An 11,410-nucleotide genomic window follows, 5' to 3' on the forward strand; every position below is an offset into this window, starting at 1 on the left:
GAGTCACACCGGAAAAGTTTTGCCGCAATAAGATGATTGTCTTGGCTGTGGCGAGATTAAACAACGGGTCACAATCCCATTGTTTAAATCTTAAATTTTCTTTGAATTCCACAACGGGACAATTGACCTGTTGTGGAATCATCAGAATTCCACGATTCCACAACGGGACAACTATCCCGTTGTGGAAACATGATGATTCTACAACGGGACAATAGACCTGTTGTGGAATCATCAGGATTCCACAACGGGACTACTGATCCGTTGTGGAAACATCATGATTCCACAATGGGACAGCGTTCCGTTGTGGAATATCTGTTGTGAAATCTAACATTTGTAGTAGTGAAATGACTTCAAAACAACACTCAACAACTAATGTCCTATACAGACTATATTCCAACATTAAAATAATATCTATACCCTATCATACTTCTAATTCAGCATAAACCAATAGATATTTATCAGTAAAGGATAAAAACAACAATATCTATAGCAGTCAATAAAAACTAGACATTCCTACTCTACCGATCAATTTTAACATTAACCAATTACCATCTACCACTAAAGCAATCAATAAAAAAAATAAAATGACACCAAAATCACAAACGCAACAAAAATGATTGAAAACAATTTTTTTTATATACATATACAATCACTCAATTATCAAATGATGTCCACAAGAACATTAAAAAAATAATTCTAGATTAGAAGCTTGGCTGCGGTCGAAGTGGCTGAATCAAAGTGGCTGGAGTAGTACTAGTTGGCTGGGTCGAAGTGGCTGCAGGGATGGAAAAAAAAATTAAACCTCAGACTAGGCTTAATACAACGTATACAAGAAAGAAAGGAACCAATAATAAGAAACAATGAGAAAGAAGAAGGAAGATGAAAGATGGTTCATCGTCAATTCCAAGAAAGACGCGCGTGACCAAAGAATAGAATTATGTCGAAAACTAAAAAAAAATCAAAATTTCAAATTTGGATAAAACAATCGCTTAAAATAATATAGAAAGTCAAAATATTAATGGGGTCTAACAGATGCTTCCCGACCGAAAAGAAGAAATTAAATACGGCGGTGTGAGTGTGATGACGACGGAGAGAAAAATAGAAGAAGAATATTCTTTGAAGAATAAACACTCGGCGGCGTGGGTTTGATGAGCAGCCGTCTGAAAGTCAGAGAAGATAAAAAATGGCGGTGTGGGTCGGAATACCAAAGGCTGGCTGAAGCTTCAAGAAAACTCAGACTGTGTTCGAGTTTTTTTTTTCCTTCAACAATCTCTTTGATGAGGGTAATGAGACTGTAAAAATGTTTGTGCAGGAAAAATTAATGGCCCAAGAATCTCTACCTTGCTTGCCTGTGCTAAACTAGGGTATATAGTACCAATTAGTGTGTCGTTCATCATACTTGTTCAGTCGATACTACAAAGCATTGCCTCTGAATTGGCTGAGGTTTTGTTGTTCTTTCTTCGTGAACGCTGTCGAGTCCCTTTTGATTAATTTGACAGATCGTACATCCAACCAAGAGAAGAAATTTTTTGAGGCGTGAGCGACGGAGAGGCCGGCCGCGTGCAGGTTTAGAGAAGAAAAGATATTTACAGCAGTTACTAATTATATTAATTCTTTATTTGATTCAATTCTGAGATATTTTCTAATTAGTCCCGCAAATCAAGAGATCTCAATAGCGTCACTCATAAAATAGGTAATGCCATATCTCTTACTCCAATGGAATAACGACACGTGGACCGATTGTATAGATCAAAATAGCATCACTTATAAATTGAATGATGCCCCGCCACATATAGTCACTAGAATCATTCTCATCAATCTTATAGCATTAAAAATTATAAGAGCGACGCTAAATCCAATTTTGGCGGGATAATAAAATGTGGCGTCGATTGTATATAAAGTGACGCCGAGATTAGTATACGTGACACATTCATAAAGATGCCATGTCAATTTTTAACGCAAAAAGAAGTAAAACGTCGCTCAATTGTGCCAATGACGTTATATGGACGACTTAGAAGCCCATTTTTGTACTAGTACGTTGTAAATGGATGCAAATACGCTCCGAATTACACCATTAAAGCTTTCTAATATTTCATAATAATACCATGCTTAATAGGAAAACTAGGTGTCACTCCTTCGTTTTACACATACTGACTTGTGACTCATTTTACTTCTGCAATAATCAATGAATGATTGCCAATTATTGCTTATTCGTTTTCTTTTTTCTTCTTCTTTCTTTGTGAATCCAGTCAACTTATGTCGTTGGCTATTTCTTGTTTTGTTTCCTCTTGTGATATGGTATTAGTTTCATAGTTTGTGCCAAGTACTACCATATATACTTTCTCTTTGGGAGGATTATAATCTTAATAGTATATCTAGTAAATGAGCATATACTGGTGCAAATGCGATTCAATGCTCCGAATCACACCGGTCAAGGTTTCTACTATTTCAAAAATATATACCATTGCTTTATAAGAAAACTTGGTGTCACCTCTTTTTACACAACATCTTTTTAGCATTTTACTTCTCCAATTAATGTAATGATTGCCAATGATTTCTTTTCCGTGATTTATTTTCCTTCTTCTAGTAATTTAATTTTGCCAGTATACGTTGGGTTCTTTTGTGTTCCTTTCCTTTTTATAGAAACTTCTGAAAACGGTATTTGTTAAAGTAGTAATCTAGATAAACGTTAATTTAAGCTATATCAATTTTTTTTATATCGAAATTTCTGATTATATCCCGTACATTTTATTGTTGCATAACTTGCAAAGACATTTGAAATAATATTCTCTATTAACTTGGGTGTGGGCAAAGCATATCCATTCTTCATTGAGAAATTCACTACTATAAAAATAGGCTTTTAACGAGCTAAAAAATAGCTTTCAAAGGGTGTAGAGCGGCGCATTTTGATCGCCATCAGAACAAGTGGTGTTAAAAAAATTAGATGGCACTTTTAAAAAATCGCCGCCTATTCATATGCTAAGATACCTATAGGATCCGAGTAAAAAAAGTTTAGACGGCATTTGTTTTAGAGAGGTTTATAGTTTAGTTGATGGTTCAGGGTTCAAAAAAGTATACGCAATGTACGATCTCGGTAGGATCCCAAGCCTCGGATTCCTCGGTTGCTCGTCCGTTGATCGATACCATAATCCTCTAAGATGTAATCTCCGAAAGGAAATAGATCAAGGTATGTGTCAACTCTTTTCTCACTAATTACTCAAACAATGTGTTGGAATAATTATTTTTTTTCTTTGGGAGATGGTATGAACGAAATTACCAACTCTAGGAGAGAGGAATAAAACGTCCAAGACTAAAGGGAAAGGGTTGCTGAAATTCCAAGAGTGGAATAGGCTGTTGGGCGAAAATTCTAGAGTATTTTGCATTCTGTTTGGGCGATTTTTTCAATTCCCCAAACCCATATTTATAGCTTTCTAGCCTACCCAAAATAGAATAGACACTTACTTGATATCTTTTTATGTTATTCTAATTAATGTGAGATATTTATTCTATGAATAGAACAAATTAAATATCTTCAAGATACTTTAATATATAAGATATCTAGTTCATATCTTATATTAAATTACGTCTCGCTTTAGAATATATTAATCGGGTAATTGATTAATATGAAATATTTTAATGATATACTCAATCAATAACATCATTAATATACTATTTATTTCTCACAATAAAAAAATAATATTTATAAATAGGATCGTATTTTGCTATTCAAATACTGCACGGGATCCAATTTTTCATTCGGTTTATCCTTGTGATAATTTTCTACCACGCGGCACGAGATTCCAATAATGTTAGTCAAATGGCGCGGTTTACGGATCACTTGTAACATCGAATGTGCGGAACTTATATAACAAATATTGGCAACAGTCGTGGCTGTTGCCAGGAAAGCCGTGGCTGTAACTAGCCGCGACTTGTCGTGGCTGTTGTCGCGGCTGATTATGGTCACATTATTTTACCCGAGAAGCTTTTTTTCTCTCTATTTTATCCCGCCAATGTTTTTCCGCCATTTTTTCTCTCTATTAATTTTTCCGCCACATTTTTAATATAAATGGAAAAGTTAATACAAATATAAAATCTTATTAAACTAATATAATATATATATAATTTATATGATGAATTCATGATCATACTAATAAAATATCTCGTACAAATAAATCAAAATACAATGTACTAACAAACTAAAATAAATAACGTCTCACACTAATAAACCACAATATAACTCACTATCAAACTAATGTAAACCACTACTCTTACTGAGTTCCCAAAGCAGACCGACCAGTTTTCTTCTTATATCTCTTCCGTGCTACAATAGGCGTACTCCTAGAGCTAGATCCTCCTTCAGCTCGGAGTGGACGTGTAACCGAGGGCGGGATCGTCTGTTCAGGAGCGGGTGCCTGAGACTGCTGAGTCCATGATCCACTTCTTATCAGACTCTTATTATAGACTCTTATTAATAGATAGACCCATCATTAAACAGCGGTCGATAGGACTAGTGTTTCAATGAATCAATCATTCTAATCTTCAATTGTGTTGCGGAAAGCCAAGAACTGACATACCAGATTAAAACGGGTGAAATCTCTTCGTTTCGTTTCTTATGGTTTTGTTTTCTCTTTTTTCTTTAGTCAATTTCTAGAGAAATGAAGTATCATTGAGTACATAGGCAGTAAAACGGGAGAAAGAAGAGGTGCACGATTCAAGAATTGAGCAGATAGATAAGGGAGAAAAAACCAATTGAATTGTTGTAAGGACGAGCTTTTGCGTCACTCGTATTTGGAGATTTGGAATTTATTAACGAGTTTCTGTTGTTACAACTAAATTCTTGAGTGAATTATGGTCCAATGGATTTATCGAATTAATTTTAAATATATTAAGGTTATGAGGAATCTCGGAATAAATATAAGAATTATCGAGTTTATCTCGATTAATAAATTATTTCCGAGGAAATATTCCGGAAATTAATTTAAGAAATAAATTCTCAAGAACGAGAATTAATTTCCGAGAAACCTTAAATATATTTTAATTAATCGAGAACGAACGAGAAAATTCTCGATTCGAATCATATAATTATAATCCGTTTGGTTATGGATTTAATTAAATAATTATATGAAGAGGACTTGGTTGTAATGAACTTTTATGGACCCATTTGAAATAAAAAGTGGGAAAAGAAGGCCAAGTGAGAATTTTGGAAATTTCTCACACTTGTTCCTATCCTCTCCACGTCATTAATGAGTGGAATATATCTTAAGTGATGTATATCACTTGGACGTGTAAAGCAAAACCCATTTGGCCTCTTTGTTTTCACCAACACGAGAGAAAGGAAACAAGGATAACATATTGGTTTGAGAATAAGAGGATAAGTTTGAGTGCCACGTCACTAAGGATTTGGAATCTTTTTACAAGTTATTTATATCACTTGGACGGCCAAAATGTACCAGCCCACGCGAGAAAAAAAAAAGAAGAAGAGAAAGAAAAGAGAAAGAAGAATAAGAGAGCACGGGAGAGAGAGAGAGAGCCGAGAGAGTGAGAGAGAGGAAGAGAGCGAGAGAGCGAGACGAGGGTGAGCTCGTGAAGGGGACGCTCGGCCGACAGACACCAAGCTCGAGCGCCACCCACGCGCGGCCGAGAAGGGACCAGCGCCGCCGCGAGCAAGCCGAGGACGCCGGAGCAGAGAAACTCGCCGGAGAAGAAGGAGAGAGGGACGGCGACGGAGAAGGTAAGCTCGATTTTGAACTTATCTTCCTCTACTGCTCGGATTTGAGAAGGAATTATATATCTAGGGTTTGGAGATTTGGGGGTTTTTGTTTGGATTATCCTCTCGTGGATTCGGTGATGATTCTCTTAAATTTAGAGCTGAGCTCGGTTTCAAAAATGGCTTCTCGTTCATGTGCTTGTCCCGATCAATATTTTGTTGCTCGTTCTCTGTTATATGACCGATGATGCGTTGTTGTTATGCTGTGATGTTTATGATGTTTTGTTGTGGATTCTCGGTGATGTTTTGCCTTGTTTGTGCCGACTGTTGTTGTTGTCATTGTAAGTTTGGATTGGCCGTGTGAACTGTTGGCCGTGTGAAATTGTTTGGCTTTGGTGAAGTTTGTGTGCGAGTTGTTGTCGAGAGTTAGGCTCGGTTTTAAGTGGGCTGAACAGGGCTCGGGGCAGCAGCTCTAGACGGCGAGGCGGCGCGGACTTGGAAGGTTCGGGCCTCGGCCCGGGGACTTGAGACGTCTCCGATTAGTTAAGGCGAGTCGGGGTTTGTCCCGAGTCTCGACTCGTGCTAGTTACGAATCTTTAATTAATATGTTATTATGTTTATGGTAAAGTTCGTTTCAATATAATTAGTAAAGAAAAATAAATTATTATGTTATCGTTATAAACTCGTTGATTATTTAAGTAACTACTTAATATCCTTATTTAAGATATGTATTAAAATATCGAGTTCGACTATAAGCTCGACTCTTTTAAGTCGGAAAACAATATCGACGAGAAATGTTTTATTTGCATACAGAAATAAAAAAATAAAATAAAGGTTCGACTACGAACCGGGGGTTCGGTTATTTCGTAAATGTTTTATTAAATCGAACCCAAAATTATTTGCAATATGGTTAGACATTTAAAATAAACGACTTGGTTTATTTTAAATGAAAGGTTTTTTTTACGTTATGTATTTCATTTCTCAAATGGTTATAACTTGTCAATAAAAGAGACAAGTCAAAAATATTTTCTAGAACATATTCGAAAAGTAACGTTTTGAGTTATTTTCATAAAACTTACATATGCTATAGATTGTTAGTAATAATTTCTATATACGTTCTTTTCTCTTTGAGTTCGACCGTCGGGAACCTATTCTAAACAGTGGGTTTTGCCCAGTCAGAAGAATAGGTGGTCGAATAGTGTAGAACGTTCCTTAGCTTAGATTAGAAAAGCGATGTCAAGGCCTTATTTTTAGGCGTCGATTCTTTTCTGTATCTCTGTTTTGTCTTCGTGTATTCTCTGTTTCTCGTGTTTGAGACACTCTGAGTAGCGTGAATAGGAGGACGTTTTGAATACGTTCCTTGTGAGCTTTCTTTCCAGTAGAAGTATGTACATTAGTGTATCGAGGGATGAGATACTAAGTACGCTCGACGTTCGATCTTTCTCTTCCATAGATAAGTCCAGATTGCTATAAGGATTAGCAACGAGCAGAAAGCTTACGTGGACTGGGTTACGTGAAGTTAAGAAGAACCCTTTTGTTTGGAAGAGAAGATTTCAGGATTCGTGAGAATCGTTATCCAGGTAAGTGGATTTTTAGGCACCTACAATATCAAGAAATATTATATATATCTCTATATATATACATATATTGTACGTGCATTATTTATTTTTATGTGCTTCTAGTAAGCAAGATTAAGATAAGCCAAAAGATAAGTCACTATCAAGATTAAGGGCTTTAAGCCACTAACGAATTGGAAAACGGAATTAGTCCGGCTAACAAAAATGGCTAGAGGTAACTAGGAACCCGAGCCTTTGCTATGTGTTTAGTTAGCCACCCTCCAGAGATCCAGTCTTAGTGAACTGGATTATGAGAGACTGAAGTTAAAGCTCGTAATCAAAAGCGAGAATATTATGATAGGATCTTTGGGAGTCGCATCTCAAGATCTTATAAGTCACGAGTTAATAAGCGAAAAGAATATATGTTAAGATCGGGATTAAACCCGAATTAAGCAGTCTCTCATGTTAGGTTAATTAAAGAGAAAACATAGAATGGTACCGCCTCCGACATATACCCCATAGACGGGGATTAGGCAGGAGATTGTGCACCCTCCTGTCTGACGCCAATAAGACATGTGTCGTGCGGATATCATTAAGGGATCCTGAGCAGAAAATGTATTGTATGATGGGAATTGCCGGGATCTAAGCTGGCATATTCTCAAGTAAGAGGAGTTACCGGGACCTAAGCTGGTAATTCCATAGATTATGATGAAAGTATGCTATGATGTGAATCACCGGGACCTAAGCTGGTGAATTCTTAAGTAAGAGGAATCTCTTGGGACCTAAGCTGAGTGATTCCTAAGTAAGATGAATCTATCGGGACCTAAACCAATTGATTCTTAAGAAATGTGGATTTATCGGGACCTAAGCCGATATTTCCGCAAGTTATGATAAGATATGAATTGCATGTTATGTATTGCTTATGTGTTATGTGCACGATGCATTAGTTATATAGATATCCGCTTACTGAGTCTTTCGACTCACAGTTATTATCTTGATATTGTAGATAAAGGCAAAGCTAAAGAAGATTAAGCAGAGCATCAGCAAAAGCCGGTAAGTAAGTAGGCGTGTGTATGTACGGTTGCCGACCTGTGGCAAAGTCAAGGGCGAATAAGTCTGTTTTGTTTTTAAAAGACGAGTCTTTTGTTTGTGAAGTTTTAAATAGTATGTTTTAAGAAAAACGAAAAAATTCGCCCATATTTTTTAGACGTTTAAGTAAATATTTTAAAAGTTTTTCTAGAAAATGTTTTCCGGAAGCGCTTCCACCAAAGTTTTTATGAATTTTATTTTATGTTAAGTAAGATACGCAGATCTCTGCCGCGGCTCGCGGGCGAGCTAAGGCTCGCGGGTCGTGACAATTGTTCCTACGGATCTTAGAGAAAGTTAATGCAGCGGAAATCCCTGTCAGTGTGTTGACAGATATGCCTGAGCAGGTTGGGACGCTTGAGTAGGTAGCGTATGAGTCCTACCAGCGGGACTAACAAAAAACAACATACAAAAGTCTAAAAATCTCGATGAATCAAAAGAGGAGCACCTAGATTCATCGTTTTGAATGCTGTCATGAGAGTATCGACCGCCCCAATTAGCACCCACGTCATCTGATCGGGCTAGCGTGATACTGATAGTGGTGCTGACGATGAGCAGATGCGACATTGAGTCTCTTTGCATCGATCAGATCTCCGTGTTGCACTGCTTGAATGGATACTTGACTTTCCCTTGACTATTAACTTGGGTACGAGCAAGAACCATAAACTCAGCAACACCAACCTTAAACTCCAAACTCATTTGATCGTCAATAGATATCCATTTTTTGTTTCGATTCGACATACTATGAGAAAAATCTACATCAATTTTGGCAGCATTTCCTATATAATGTCAATAACCCCAAAATACAAAAAATTCAAATATTTAACCACCAAAAGCAATCCTAAAAATTATCCACCAAAGAATTTAAATCACAATTTCAATTTGTAACGAGTTTAAATCTTCAGAATTCTAACAATTTTCAGTTTAATTACTAAACACAATTTCAATTTGTAACAAGTTTAAATCCTAAGAAGTCTAAGAATTTTCAGGTTATACAAAGACTAAACACATTTTCAGTTTGTTACAAGTTTAAATCCTAATAATTCTAACAAGTTTAAGTTTATACAATTCTAACAAGTTTCATATAAGTTTCAATTTGTAAAATTGCTAACATATTAATTTGAAGCTTATTTTTGAAAAATATATTTTAAACATACAATTCACTATCCAATTGAAACAAATTTAAAAAATGATAATCTAGCAACATAGTCAATTTCAAACATGGTTTTAATGATGTAATCAAGGATTGGTAAATTTTTTAATCTAGTCATTATGGAAATAAACAGTTAGAAAATATCGAAAATATCCTTATGTAACATTAATCATATAAACCAACTACCAGTCAACTTTTCAGGCAGCCAAATCTTGTCGCGTGTAAAATAAATGGAAATTAACTCAAGAAAAATAGAAATTAACTTATTGGACTATGTTTTGATCATAACTAATTGGACTACAAAAAAGAAAAAAAATTATGAAATATATCAATTTAACGTGTATTAAAGCTGCATTATATGGCTTCGGTAAAAACGTATGCTACATGTTTATGTTTAGCCGATTTTATTAAAGGTTAATGCAGTAATTTGTTAAATGACTAATAAAGCCAAGTCATCATTTCTTGCTACATTTGAAACTTTAATGAAACATTGACTATATTGCAATATCAATGTTTCAAGTGGCTTAGCCCGTATATTTTTTCTTTAAAAAAATACCTAATTTAGGGACAGTGACGTGGCTGGAGAACGGTGTGGCCGGACAGCGGCTTGGCGGGACAACGGCTTGGCGGGACAGCGACTTGACGGGACAGTGTCTTGGCGGGACAATGGCTTGACGGGACACACCACAAACATAAACACCACTACCACAAAAATTTTTATCAACTATAGCATTTGGACGTAGTTTTAAAACTAGGACTACGATTTTTTTCTGCCATCTATTGCACTAGATTCTTTTCACTTAACATTTGACTTCATTTTTTTCCATAATTTTTTTTAACTTATAAAATCATAGTTAAACTATATTACTAGGATATTTACATGTAGTATATGCAAATCTAATGTATAAAAACTACAGTGTTACAAGGTAGTTTTTTGTTGTTTAATTAATATATACTATATGACTACGTATATTTAACTAATATAGACTACATCTGTAAAAAATTCATGTGAACACAACCTTTTTTTATAAAAATAGATATTTAAATAAATTTAAAAAAACACATTTATAATAGGTTAATATCCCAAAAAAGCACCTAATAACAATAGTACATGTATGGTTTGCAAAACTTTAGATTGGTTTGTAAAATATAAAACTAAATTAAGAGTACAAAATAAATCAATGTGACTAACGACCTTGCTCCTCATCCACGTTTTAAGTTGGTTCTAGCCTCTCTCTTCCACCGTCTTTTAGCCTTCCTCGTCTAACTAGTGACGGTGAGGTCACATTCACAATAGTACCCATGAAGCTGTAAATGAATAAAAAAGAAAGTATTACTCATATTGTGTAAAATCAAAATTTGTAAAGTATCTATGTATAGTTTCGTTTCAAATTCTTTTGCCGACATTGCTCAAGCTTGAAGACAAAACCCAACATTAGCCTAACAGAGAGAGAGAGAGAGAGAGAGAGAGATTAGTACCGCAACAACACCAAAGTATAACTTTAACCACAACATAAAAAGAAACAACTTAGACCACTCCACATTGAGGTAAGATTTTACCAAGACTGAGATAGAAAAAAGGCCAACCGCAGAGACAGAACGAGGCTAACTAATCACAGCTCTGAGATAGAGAAAGAGATATACATATGTTAATCACAGCTCTTTCTACCCATTTCGCTCTCTCTCTCTCTCTCTCTCTCTCTCTCTCTCTCTCTCTCTCTCTCTTTATCTATATATATATATATATATATATATATATATATATATATATTATACATATATATAGAACTTTGATGAACCAAACTTGTAAGAGACCAGTAAAAGACATTCAATGGCCATACTAGAGTTTGGAGAGAGTTAGAGTTTGATCCAACAACAAAGGAAAAATAGTTTAAGACACCGAAAGTG

The sequence above is a fragment of the Urtica dioica genome, chromosome 6 (genome assembly GCF_054948205.1).
Source record: "Urtica dioica subsp. dioica isolate 48M chromosome 6, U.dioica_male_clone48M_v1_H2, whole genome shotgun sequence".
In the NCBI taxonomy this organism is placed as follows: Eukaryota; Viridiplantae; Streptophyta; class Magnoliopsida; order Rosales; family Urticaceae; genus Urtica; species Urtica dioica.